Genomic DNA, 14641 nt, shown 5'->3' on the forward strand with positions numbered 1-14641 from the left:
TGTACGGACCGTACCCCCACCCGCATATGTATGGAGCGTACTCCCACCCCAACAGTGTATGTACAGACCATACCCTCACCCGCGTATGTATGGAGCGTACCCCCACCCCAACAGTGTATGTACGGACCGTACCCTCACCCGCGTATGTATGGAGCGTACATGGCCAGACACAGGAGGGGTGGGTGCAGAGTCCTCCCAGCAGTGCCCAGACGCAGGAGGGATAGGTGTAGAGTCCTCCCAGCAGTGCCCAGACACAGCAGGGGTGTGTGCAGAGTCCTCCCAGCAGTGCCCAGACACAGGAGGGGTGTGTGCCTATCACTCCCAGCAGTGCCCAGACGCAGGAGGGGTGAGTGTAGAGTCCTCCCAGCAGTGCCCAGACACAGGAGGGGTGTGTGCAGAGTCCTCCCAGCAGTGCCCAGACACAGGAGGGGTGTGTGCCTATCACTCCCAGCAGTGCCCAGACACAGGAGGGGTGGGTGCAGAGTCCTCCCAGCAGTGCCCAGACACAGGAGGGGTGTGTGCCTATCACTCCCAGCAGTGCCCAGACACAGGAGGGGTGGGTGCAGAGTCCTCCCAGCAGTGCCCAGACACAGGAGGGGTGGGTGTAGAGTCCTCCCAGCAGTGCCCAGACGCAGGAGGGGTGGGTGTAGAGTCCTCCCAGCAGTGCCCAGACACAGGAGGGGTGGGTGCAGAGTCCTCCCAGCAGTGCCCAGACACAGGAGGGGTGTGTGCCTATCACTCCCAGCAGTGCCCAGACGCAGCAGGGGTGGGTGCAGAGTCCTCCCAGCAGTGCCCAGACACAGGAGGGGTGTATGCCTATCACTCCCAGCAGTGCCCAGACACAGGAGGGGTGGGTGCAGAGTCCTCCCAGCAGTGCCCAGACACAGGAGGGGTGGGTGTAGAGTCCTCCCAGCAGTGCCCAGACACAGGAGGGGTGTGTGCAGAGTCCTCCCAGCAGTGCCCAGACACAGGAGGGGTGTGTGCCTATCACTCCCAGCAGTGCCCAGACGCAGGAGGGGTGGGTGCAGAGTCCTCCCAGCAGTGCCCAGACACAGGAGGTGTGTGTGCCTATCACTCCCAGCAGTGCCCAGACACAGGAGGGGTGGGTGCAGAGTCCTCCCAGCAGTGCCCAGACGCAGGAGGGGTGGGTGTAGAGTCCTACCAGCAGTGCCCAGACACAGGAGGGGTGGGTGCAGAGTCCTCCCAGCAGTGCCCAGACACAGGAGGGGTGTGTGCCTATCACTCCCAGCAGTGCCCAGACGCAGGAGGGGTGGGTGCAGAGTCCTCCCAGCAGTGCCCAGACGCAGGAGGGGTGGGTGTAGAGTCCTCCCAGCAGTGCCCAGACACAGGAGGGGTGTGTGCCTATCACTCCCAGCAGTGCCCAGACACAGCAGGGGTGGGTGCAGAGTCCTCCCTGCAGTGCCCAGACACAGGAGGGGTGGGTGTAGAGCCCTCCCAGCAGTGCCCAGACACAGGAGGGGTGTGTGCAGAGTCCTCCCTGCAGTGCCCACACACAGGAGGGGTGTGTGCCTATCACTCCCAGCAGTGCCCAGACGCAGGAGGGGTGGGTGCAGAGTCCTCCCAGCAGTGCCCAGACACAGGAGGGGTGTGTGCCCATCACTCCCAGCAGTGCCCAAACACAGGAGGGGTGGGTGCAGAGTCCTCCCAGCAGTGCCCAGACGCAGGAGGGGTGGGTGTAGAGTCCTCCCAGTAGTGCCCAGACACAGGAGGGGTGTGTGCAGAGTCCTCCCAGCAGTGCCCAGACACAGGAGGGGTGTGTGCCTATCACTCCCAGCAGTGCCCAGACGCAGGAGGGGTGGGTGCAGAGTCAGTCAGTCAGTCAGTCAGTCAGTCAAAGTACTTTTATTTCGATAAATAAATATCATGAAAAGACATAGGAACAATACAATACAAATTCATAAAAAAAACATTATTTCATTAAGACAACTCAATCATTAAAAATGTTAAAAAAGAGGTCAGTCAAATAAAACCATCTATTTACATTCACCTAAAAATTACGTTTATATACAACAATCCCCAAAGAAGCGAGATCCTGCTAACAATATTAGTGATAACACCATTATAGATTGATATTTGTCTGATCATTGGGTAACTTGCTTTTCTTGATCCTAACAGCCCCCACCAGGAAACTAGCTACATGATACATAATCCTGGGGGTCTGTAAAAGCTGTAAAAACAGGATTGCAGGCTTAACTTGAATAAACCCTGCCTCCCTTAAAATGGGAAACAAATATTTCTTTCTTGGAGCTGTGTAATGGTCACAGAACATCAAAAAATGCGTAGTGTCCTGTATCGAAAAATTATCACATTTACACGGACATGCGTTTTCTGGGATACACCAGGTTGGAAAATGTCCAAGTATTAGGTGGATCATGTTAAACCTGAAACGGGTTAAAAGGAACCGGTGAAAAGGTAGGTTTACTGTGGTTAGATAGGGTTCGGTACCTATGTGAGTACTCAAAATAATGCTTCTCCGAACCGAGGGTTTCTCCAATTCAACTCTTTCCCTTTCTGAGCTTAATAACTCGCCCATCATCCCCTTAATAAGACCAATATCTTTAGCAGTAATCCGTTCCGGAGAAGAAAAAAGTTCCAATCTCCCTAACTTAACAAAACAATTTTTAATGTAAGCTAGCCACGGTATATTTATAGCTCTATCCAACTGCAAACAGTCTTTTAAAATGATGTGGTTAAGGGGAATTTCTTGATTCAGCCAGGTTTTTAACCAGGCCACCACCGGAGCTACTCTAATCAGGTCTGTGATGTAACCTATTCCAAGTTCTGTATGGACAATATATGTGGGAGAGGACTGCGGTACGGAGAGTACCGATCTCAAAAATTTATTTTCAGTAATCTGTATACTCTCAGTGTTGCAATTGCCCCATATCGCACTTCCATATGTGGCAACAGCGAGACATTTTGCCTTATAGATTTTTAGTAGCGATGCTATTGGCCTAGCTCCTAGTTTTTTACCAAATCCCTGAAGAGCTGAAGATGATCTAGCTAGGGCAATGTTTCTATTTTTTATCTGGGGGCCCCAGGTGCCTCTTTCATCAAATGTGATCCCCAGATAAGGAAAAGTAGCTACTTTACACAGCTCTTGCTTCCCACAAATAAATGTCTTTGAGATCTTACTATTTTTACTCTTGCCCATTATCATGATTTGAGACTTTTTAGCATTAATCTTTAAGTCCAATGATCCCATAAAATTCTCAAATGCGTCCAATAATCTTTGTAGACCGACCCCAGTGCGTGAGAGCAGGACGGCATCATCGGCGTATAAGAGAACTGGAATACCAAGTTCTCCTTCGCGTGGGATGTCTAGGGTTGCATCTTTGAGAATAGGGTCCAGGGCGTTTATATAAATGGTGAATAGTAGCGGAGCCAGAATGCACCCCTGCCGCAAGCCCCTTTCCGACTTAAAGTGACTCGTGCAGCGCCCTTCTGAAGTTACTCTAATCGAGGCTGTTAAATCAGTATGTAGGTCTACTAATAGATTGACAAGGGCCCTATCTAGTCCAATGTCTAGCAAAATTTCCCATAATTTAGAGCGATTTACCAGGTCAAACGCTGACGAGAGGTCCATGAACGCCAGGTACATAGAGCCCTCTTTAGCCCTTGTATATTTTTCAACTAGTAAGTGCAAATTGAGCCCTTGGTCTATTGTACTTCTTTTTGGTCTAAAACCATACTGAACATTTGACAGAACCCCTTTCTCTGTAAGCCACTCATTCAATTTTGTTAAAATAACTCGTCCCAATATTTTCACCGAAGTATCAATCAGAGAAATAGGTCTGTAACAAGAAGGATCTTGCCTGTTACCCTTTTTAAAGACAGGAATAATAATAGATTTTTTCCAGGAATCTGGGATTGTTGCATTAGGAAGAGCATTAAAAACATTACATAAAATTTTTGCCCAAAATTTCGGCTCACTTTTATATAAACATCCCCAGGCACCCCGTCAGGGCCCGGGGCTTTATTTTTTAAAGTTAAGTCTATCGCCCTTTCAACGTCTACTACATCAAAGGAGACAGCAGTGTCAACAGTGGAGGGGGCCCCTGCGTCAGTTTCCGGAATCCCATCCTTAGCAGCAACACTAATGGTTTCTGAATATATCTGACTAAAATATTTGATCCAGTCTTCATCTGGGATATTTGCCTCCAAGGGGCTGTTGTTATCCTCAGAGAAAAGTGGCTGGTTTATTATTTTCCAGAATAAACTACTGTTTTTTAGAATTTCTGGATCAAGGAGTTGGGCCAGCGCGTTATCTTTCAGGACCCTCTTTCTTTCTAAGATGGTTTTTTTATACACAGTCCTTGCACTGATTATGTCAGCACGAATTGTAGGGGTCGCCTTAAGTGCTTTTAATAGGACTCCATGCGCTTTCGTGCATTCCTTGTCAAACCATCTTTTTCCCATCAAGGGCTTCTGACTCGATTTATTCAGAAGACCATGGTTCAATTCCTTACAGATGTTTTCGAAAGCCATTAAAATATCTATCGGTTGTGTGCTACTCTCTAAACATATTGTTACTTCCTCTTCTACTTTGGACAACACATCTCGTAAGAAGATGTCCGGCACAATTTTTGTCCATTTCAGCCGACGATTCTGGTCTTTTGCCTTGAGGTTTGCACCCCCTCTGTCTTTAACTCTATTTAGTGAGATTAGATCTGTTTGCATCACTGCAAGTACAACGGGATTATGATCACTAAAAACTGAGACCTCTGTATAATAATTTAACACATTATTCAACAAAAAAGGAGACACAAAAATATAATCAATTATAGTAGCCGTATCCTTTGCCTTAAAAGTAGGGGCTCTATGTGTTCCCTTCCCACAACCTGATTCATATAAGTTCCATCTAGCCAAAAAGATTTCCAAAAGCTCCCCAGACCTGGTATGTTCCAAATGAACAGGTGAGGAGAGGGGGGGGCCTTCATCCTCTTGACTAATACAGGGGAGGGTACATGGATGTATGTTAAAGTCCCCTAATAATATTAATTCGAAAGAATTTACATTAGCACTATAGACCGACAAGAAGTTGTCCAGTACTTCCAGATTTTGTCTGGTACACTCCTTAGCATGTGCATTATAAAAATTTACAAATAAAATCTTAGCCTTATCTATGGTTAATAATTCAACAATCAAGCAATTTTCAGAGCCCGACATACACTGTGATAAGGTCCCTTTCAAATCCAGTTTAAATAAGCTCAACAGACCCCCCTTAGACCTTCCTGCCACACTGCTAATTGCTGGAATAAAAAAATGGGAATAGCCATCCAAGGCGAAACTGTTCGTATTGTCCCAGGTCTCTTGTAGGGCAATGATGTCAAATGATTTTAATGATGTTAGCCATTCGACAATCCCACTTTTATTTTTTATGCCGGCGATGTTCCATGTGGCAATTTTAAGGGATGATTCTGATGGCTGTGTGGACTTCACTGATGCTTCAGACAGTCAGTCATTTTCCTCCAATGATGATAAAACAGAGAAACGATTATAGAGAGATAAAGTATTACCCAACTGACTGTTTGGTAACTGCTGAGCCTGTAGGTCCCCACTGATTTGATAGGAAGGTCTATTCACGTTTGTAACAGAACCAACTGGCCCCCTCCCATGACCAGAATACCTTTGCTGTACAGGCAGATAGTGTTGAATATTGTCCAAATGATTATAAAAGAAACCCAGATGTCTAACACGTACCGAATTTTCCAGGGTTGGCAAAACGGCTGCCCTAAGGAGGACTGTTGCCACGTGTTGGGGATATTTAAAATTTATAATAATACAGTCCCCCCTTATATTCTTCCTACCGTTGCCAATCCAGCTAACTCTACGAGTAAATAATATATCTTCTGCAAGGGCACACGGAAAACCACAATTCCTGTTCAACCAGGCCAACGTTTTGTTTTTTAGGGCAACATAGGTTTCTGGCCTTAAGTCAGACAGACAGCTATCAATCTCTGGAACGTTGGTTAGTACAAGAGTATATGGCACACATTCCGGTGGGAGATTTATACAATCATTCCTCCTCGGTCTATTTCTCCCAACTAATTCAGTCCCTGCTGCATTATTATGCTTTTTATTTTGGACGTGTTGTGTTTGTACTGTTGCCTGTGCATTTACAATACCCGTTGATGGCATTAACGTGGGTAGGGTAGTCAATGAATTAAAGACTAAAGGAGCCTTTGCATTCGCCCCAGTGTCATTGCCGTTTACCTTTAAGCCATCCAATGTGCGTGCCTCCGGACCCCCAGGGCCCCCTATGCTAGAGCCCATCACCCCCGATAGGCGAGGTTGTGATCTTGACCCGTTTTGAGACTGTGTGATATGAGAATGTAAAGTACCTTCCAAACTAGTGACCTTTTGGGCCACAAAATCTAATTTTTCTACCAGTGGAGTAATCAATGCCTGTAGTTTAGACTCAAAAATGGTTGTCAAGAAAATAATCTGGGAAGGGTGCAGGATGTTACCCTCGACATTATTTATTGGCTCAGGGGCATCTTCTCTACTAGTGAGTGATGTGCCTGCCTTTTTAGTCTTCCGAGTCACTACTCTTCTAACGGGTGCCTTCCTACATGCGCGTACCCTTCTCCGTAATGGAGACTGAATTGGTGTAAGCCTTAGGGGGGATGTCGCACCTGGACTTAATATGAAGTCAGGAACAGTCTCCCGTTGGGCCTCTACTATCTCATTATTTGTTTCAGCATTAATATCCGTTACCGAACAGCAATTAGGCGATGAGATAGTCTGGGTACATGCCCTTGTAGGTGAAGAATCTGGGCTAACCCTTGTTAGTGATAGTCTCCTATCTTTGTTGATCTTACTGACAACCTTAACAAGATAATTGTCCATTGTCCTTGCTTCAATATTTGGGACTGGTTTAACAGGCCTCGATTTAGACATAGTCAGAATGAACAATATCAATCAGGTTTGGTCAAACAAACAGACACAATATAACTTACAGCTTCAGACGGGACATAACTAACTGGGGAAACAAAGTCTTACTGTATATCCCAGTTGTAGGATGGGCGGAGCAAATAACGGGGCCCGGCCCGGCCTCACTCGGTCCTCTGAGGGCCACAGAGGGCCCGCCCTTTGCCCGGGCTTAGCCCGGCGCCGCCCGCGCGCGTCCCGCGACGCGGAGGGAGCCGTTTGTTTTTAGCGCCTCCGGGCGCGGAAGTGCAGGCTGGAGGGGGCGGTGCCAGCTAGGTTGCTGGGAGCCGTAGTCCTTCGCTCCCTCCGTGTGTCATCCGACAATCACCCAGCAGCGGCGAGAAACGGCAGGCTTGTCCTCCTCACAGCCTCCCCACAGGCATCCAGGTGAGTGCTTCGCCGTTCGCCTACCTGACCGCTGTGACCCCCGCTCCACCGAGGGAGCCGTTTGTTTTTAGCGCCTCCGGGCGCGGAAGTGCAGGCTGGAGGGGGCGGTGCCAGCTAGGTTGCTGGGAGCCGTAGTCCTTCGCTCCCTCCGTGTGTCATCCGACAATCACCCAGCAGCGGCGAGAAACGGCAGGCTTGTCCTCCTCACAGCCTCCCCACAGGCATCCAGGTGAGTGCTTCGCCGTTCGCCTACCTGACCACTGTGACCCCCGCTCCACCGAGGGAGCCGTTTGTTTTTAGCGCCTCCGGGCGCGGAAGTGCAGGCTGGAGGGGGCGGTGCCAGCTAGGTTGCTGGGAGCCGTAGTCCTTTGCTCCCTCCGTGTGTCATCCGACAATCACCCAGCAGCGGCAAGAAACGGCAGGCTTGTCCTCCTCACAGCCTCCCCACAGGCATCCAGGTGAGTGCTTCGCCGTTCGCCTACCTTACCGCTGTGACCCCCCAGGAGGGGTGTGTGCCTATCTGTTAGACCCGGCCTCGTGGCATGGCCATCCCTGTCCCCGCACCACATATCCTGACCCATGCACCTCATGCAGCCCGAGCACACGGCCTAGCCGATCCTTCCCACCAGAACACACACACACCCGACCCGGACTTCCCCGTCCGTGGCCTTCCTCCTTTCGGCCACACCGGGCCCGCATGCCCACTTCATGCACCAAGATGGCCGCCCGGCCCCAGCGCGACCCTGGCCTAGAGGCGCCACTCCGGCTGGAGGACATCGCGCTCCCATTGGGATGAGAGAGGGAGGAGCAGTTTCCATCGCACCTCTGAGCTCCCCTGGGAAGGTGGGTTTCGATCGGCCCTCCGGCCTCCCCGAGGGCTGGCTCCACGCCTGCTGGGTGTCTAGGACTCCTCCCAACCCGGCCCTGAAAGGATCAAAAGACAATGGCAGGAAACCCCGACAAGCGACCCCCAGGTGACAAGACCCCTGCCTGCACAGACTCCGGACATCAAAGAGGAGTCGACCCATAACAGGGGGTGCTATGGGACTATCCGGCAGATTCGCCTTTGGAAACACCTGAGCCCTACTGAGTGACTCGCGGCTCCCTGAAGATCGTAAGACCTCCGAACTTGTGCTTGAGCCCTGCTGAGTGACTCGCGGCTCCCTGAAGATCGTAAGACCTTCGAACTTGTGCTTGAGCCCTGCTGAGTGACTCGCGGCTCCCTGAAGATCGTAAGACCTCCGAACTTGTGCTTGAGCCCTGCTGAGTGACTCGCGGCTCCCACAGACTCTCCTGGTCCCGCCGGACCCCGACGACGACAAGCGTATCCCCCAGCTCGAGGATTGTGAGCTGTGCGCCGGGTATGCCCCTGCATTTGATCCATATCCCCAAAGACTGTCCCGCTACCTCCTACCCCCCCGAGACTCTGTGAGCCCGTCTTCCACTTGTATATATTTGCCTTGCTGATCATAAAGATCCTACGAATCTGATTTGATAAAGATTTGTTCTTAAGAACTCACGGTGTGGCGTCTCTTTGTCGTGTGGTGCTGAGTGTACGATCCTAGATACGAGATTCCTCCCCTGAGGAGTCTCCCACCAGTGCCCGGCTACGATACCTCGAGGGTTGGTCTCAGGATAGTCAGGGCCCCCCTCCGGGCTCCTCTGAGGTCGCCTTCTAACACTATCACTCCCAGCAGTGCCCAGACACAGGAGAGGTGGGTGCAGAGTCCTCCCAGCAGTGCCCAGACACAGGAGGGGTGGGTGTAGAGTCCTCCCAGCAGTGCCCACACGCAGGAGGGGTGGGTGTAGAGTCCTCCCAGCAGTGCCCAGACACAGGAGGGGTGTGTGCCTATCACTCCCAGCAGTGCCCAGACACAGGAGGGGTGGGTGCAGAGTCCTCCCAGCAGTGCCCAGACACAGGAGGGGTGGGTGTAGAGTCCTCCCAGCAGTGCCCAGAGGCAGGAGGGGTGGGTGTAGAGTCCTCCCAGCAGTGCCCAGACACAGGAGGGGTGGGTGCAGAGTCCTCCCAGCAGTGCCCAGACGCAGGAGAGGTGGGTGTAGAGTCCCCCCAGCTGTGCCCATGGAAAGAAAGGGGTTGAGTACACACAGATACAATGGCCACAATTGTCAGTCAGGTGCTCAAAACCCAGCAGAACACGAAACACACGTGTGCGAGGCTGGGAGTACACACATGCAAAGTGTGGAAAAGGGAACATGTACACATGAAGTCCTGTCAATATACTCTACTCACAATTACAGTGAACCCCAAGGATGACACAAATGATGCAGGTGGAGACCTTGGCCAGCATGCATGGCCAAAGTGGAAGGGACCGTCACACACCCAGTGTGAGACTGGCCTCACGGCGTATGCCCTCCCGATCATTCAGCCAACCTGCAACCACCCCCAAGACACGGCATCTCCGACTCCGGCCGGCCCAGCCACACAGACCCAAGGGCCGGCCAGAGCCCCCGACAGACTCGACACCCTATCACGCATGTCCGACCGAGGGAGCGGGAACCCCCGAGCCAGACCCAGAGGCGCCAGCCCAGTCACACCTCGGGTCGCCTTCCCCCGGGAGGACTCGATCGGCCACCAGGCCCCTGGGGAGCAGGCGCCTCGCCTGCCGAGCGTCTGGGGTCCCTCCCAGACCCACCTGAAAAGACCAAAGAAACGAGCGGCAGGAAATCCCGCCGAACCCCCGCAGTCTCCCAAGGCCCCTCTCTGCGAGGACTCCGGACTTCAAAGGGCAGGGGGAGTATAATAAGGGGTGCCGGAGGAATGACTGGCAGAGAAGACCTGGAACCATCGAAGCCTGCTGACGCTGACGCGGCTCCCGAACACCGAACCACCTGGGCCTGCTGAGTGACTCGCGGCCCCCAGCCATTGAACCATCTGAGCCCTGCTGACGAGGTCGCGGCTCCCGAACTCTGAACCACCTGGGCCTGCTGAGTGACTCGCGGCCCCACAGCCATTGAACCATCTGAGCCCTGCTGATAAGATCGCGGCTTCCGAACTCCGACTACCTGTGCCTGCTGAGTGACTCGCGGCTCTCCCCTCGAGGACAAATTGGCAAGAGATCGCCCAGAGAAACAACACCCTCCAGCTCGAGGATTGTGAGCTATCCGCAGGGTACTCCGCAGAGACACTACCACCCAAGACTGTCCCGCTACCCCCATTCCCCTACCACCGATTTGTAGACTTTTGTGCCGCTGATGTACCCCTTACGCTTTGGATCATAAAGATCCCTTGAAACCTTCAATAAAAGAACCTATCGTCCTACAAGGAATACGTGTGGTGTCACTCTGTTCGTAGTGTAAGCTCAGGGTGTGCGCGCCTGGTTCGGCCTACTTGGGAGAGGTGGGTCAAAGGGGTGGGCAAGACGTGCATCGAACCCCCCTCCGGCGAACGCCTTTCCAACATTTGGTGGCAGACGACGGGATCCGAGCCGACACCAGAAGAGAGCGTGCAGTGAACGACTGACGCACTACCAAACAGAGATGGAAGGAGAAACCTCCCTGGGTGCCGCAGGTACCGAAATGAGCTCGACGTTCCGAAAGGATCAATTGGACTATTATACGCATAGAGAATTAAAACAATTTTGCAAAGACCTTGGAATCGCTACCACCGGATTAAGCACAAAGGAAGACTTCCAAAAAGCATTGAAGACCTGGGTCGAGACGGGGGCGGCCCCTTCCCAAACGGAAGGAGACTCCGCCCATGAACCCCAAAGCATCCCGGTGAGAAACAGCGGGCTAGAGGGGAACCTGTCCCCCGAAGAACTAGCAGACCGAGAGAGAGGCCGCAACCACGAACTTGAACTGGCCAAGCTGAAAATCGAGGGGGAACTAAAACTGGCAGAGAAAAAGCTAGCCGTCGAGCAGTTACGGCTACAAGGGGAACTCGAGGAAAAGAGACGCCAAAGAGAGCACGACGAAAAGAAACTCCAGCTGGAACATGAACGCAGCCTGAAAGAGATCGAGTTGAGGGCTAAAAGCGAAGAGTCACGACCTTCCGGGAATCTACCATCCGCTTCCACCGTGGAAGCCAAAGTCCACATCCCCAAGGATGTAGTAAAGGAGTATTACAAAAACGACGATATCCAGCAGTGGTTTAAGGCCTACGAAGTCGCCATGACCTCTCACCGAGTCCCGCAGAAGGATTGGGGAGCTGGGCTATGGGGCCGGTTCTTAAGCGAAGGAAGAGATACCCTGCTGGATCTGCCCTCCACGGTCATGAACTCCTACAGCCACATGAAAGAAGCCCTCGTGGGCCGGTATGGACTCACTCCCGAGATGTACCGGCAACGGTTCCGAGATTGCAAAAAGATACCGGGCACCACATGGGTAGAATACGTGAACTTTTACAGCCGGGCCTTGGACGGGTGGATCAAGGGCAGCAAGGTCTCCACCTTCGAAGAGCTGTTTGATCTGATCGCCTGGGAACATTTAGCGGCCAATTGCTTTGTAGAACTGCGCCAACATCTCCTGGACAGTGAACTCACCGACCCTCGGAAGCTGGCCGCCGAGGCTGACCGTTGGGTGAACACCCGGGCCACCCGAGGCCCCATGGGAGACTACGGTCGCCACAGTCAAGGACCCCCCCGCCAGAGGGGCGGAGGAAACCACGGCCGACCGAGAGACTTCCCAGGGGGGCCCGCGCACAGCCCTCCCAGCAGCCCACCAGCGGCAGGTCCAGCTCCGCCCCCAGCCAGCACCGGAGCCCCGGGGCGGCTAGGGCCACGAACCAGGATCACCTGCTTCCGCTGCCAACAGCCCGGACACTACGCCAATGACCCCCAGTGTCCCCAATATCAACGAACCGCAACGACCAACCCCCCGGCCCGGCAGATGGCCTCCGTGGCCCTAGGGGAAGAGATCGAGGACTCCGAAGAGTGGGAACCAGCTGCCATGGCCCTGGTCTCCCTTGGGGATCGAGAGATGGTCCCCGGGACACCCTTGCCCGCCAACACGAAGAAGTACCGACAGCAGGTGACCATCAACGGCCACCGAGTCGAGGGCCTCCGCGATACCGGGGCAAGTGTCACCGCGGTTCACCGCAACCTAATCTCGGAAGACCAAATCCTACCCGATGCCCTCTGTCCGGTCATATCCTCTGACAATTCCGAGAGCCTCTGCCAGATGGCTCTGGTGCCCTTCGAGTGGGGAGGAGTCTCCGGAGTATTGAAGGTAGCCGTCCGAACGTCACAGCCCGTAGACTGCCTCCTGGGCAACGACCTTGAGAGTTCCCCGTGGGGGCAAGTGGAATGAAGAGCCGATCTTGAGATGATAGGCCTACCCGAATGGGTCTGCGCCACCACGCGCTCCATGACCGCGCGATTGCCCCTCTCCGAGGGCGGTGAGGCCCTCCTACCGAACACTGACCCCGAGAACCGGGGCACCCTGCCAGAAACGGACAACCCTCCCTCGGAAGGAGAAGAAGACACTAACCCGGGAGAAGGGCTGGAACCTTCCGCCCCTGAGGCGCTGACGGAGCGAGGAGAACTGCCCGAGATGGCCCGTGGCGCTGTGAGGGAGGTCCCTCCCGTGAAGAGTTCTGCCAGGAACAGGCCACCTGCCCTTCCCTCGTGGGACTCCGACAACAAGCAGAAGCACAGACCGCCGGTGACCGGACCGGAACCCACTGGGTCTATTGGGACAATGGCCTCCTATACAGTGAACAAAAGTCAGCCGAGCTAGGCGCAGCCCGAGTACTGGTAGTACCCCTGCGCTTCTGAAGCCTCCTCCTGGGCCTGGCCCACGATGTACCCTTGGCAGGACACTTAGGCCAAGACAAGACATATCAGCGATTAGTTACCCACTTCTATTGGCCCAAGATGCGAGCAAATGTAGAAGCCCACTGTAAATCCTGCCTCACGTGCCAGGGCAGTGGGAAAAGTGGCGGAAAGCGCAAGGCTCCATTACAACCCTTTCCCGTTGTGAGTACCCCATTTGAGCGGGTCGGCATCGACATCGTGGGACCCCTGGATCCGAAGACCGCCCAGGGCCACAGATTCATCCTCGTCCTGGTGGACCATGCCACCCTCTACCCCGAGGCCATTCCCCTCCGCACCGTGACGGCTCCCGTGGTGGGCCGGGCTCTCATGGGGATCTTCTCCCGTGTCGGATTCCCTCGCGAGGTTGTGAGTGATCGCGGCACTAACTTCATATCCCGCTACATGAAGTCCCTGTGGCAGCAGTGCGGAGTAACATATAAGTTCACGACCCCCTACCACCCCCAGGGCAACGGCCTGGTGGAACGCTTCAACCGAACCATGAAAGGGATGATCCTGGGCCTCGAGGAGCCCCTACGCCGAAGATGGGACGTCCTCCTCCCTTGCCTCCTGTTCGCGTACCGGGAAGCTCCCCAAAAGTCCCTGGGGTTCAGCCCTTTCGAACTACTATACGGACACCCCGTCCGGGGGCCCCTGAGCCTGGTCAAGGAGGGCTGGGAGACAAGCCCCCGGGGGACCCCTCCTGATGTGTTCCGCTACATCCTCGCGCTCCGCAACCAGACCCGGAAGTTCCGAGAACTGGCAGAAGCTAACCTCGAGGCCAGCCAAGAAGAAATGAAGCGCTGGTATGACCAGAACGCAACTCTGGTCGAGTTCCAGCCGGGCCAGCAGGTTTGGGTCATGGCCCCGGTGAAACCCTGCGCCCTCCAGGACAAATGGACTGGCCCCTTCAAGGTGATCGAGCGAAAGAGTCAGGTCACGTACCTGATCGATGTACAGTCCCCACGGAACCCCCTCCGGGTTCTCCACGTGAACCGTCTCAAGCCCCACTTTGTGAGAACGGAGTTGAGTTTGCTACTGGCCACCGATGATGGGGCGGAAGAAGACACGGAACCCCTGCCCGACCCCCTGTGCGCTAAAGAACTGGATGGTTCCGTCGAGGGAGTGAAACTGTCGACCACCCTCACTCCCCAACAGTCCGACGACTGTCGCCAGCTGCTCAGACAATTCGCAGACCTCTTCTCCCTCATCCCAAGAGTCACCGACTGGTGTGTCCACGACGTGGACACCGGCGACAGCCCACCTGTGAGACACCGAGCCTACCGGGTGCCTGACCGGGTCCGCACCTGCATCAAAACCGAAGTACAGAAGATGTTAACCCTTGGAGTGATCGAACCCTCCGATAGCCCCTGGGCCAGCCCGGTAGTCCTGGTCCCGAAAGCGGCCACCCCTGGGGTCGCCCCCGAACTAAGATTCTGTGTGGACTACCGGGGGCTCAATGCGGTCACCCGAGCGGACGCTCATCCTATCCCCCGCGCCGACGAGCTCATCGACCGCCTTGGGGCCGC

The sequence above is a fragment of the Triturus cristatus genome, chromosome 6, assembly GCF_964204655.1.
Source record: "Triturus cristatus chromosome 6, aTriCri1.1, whole genome shotgun sequence".
Taxonomy (NCBI): domain Eukaryota; kingdom Metazoa; phylum Chordata; class Amphibia; order Caudata; family Salamandridae; genus Triturus; species Triturus cristatus.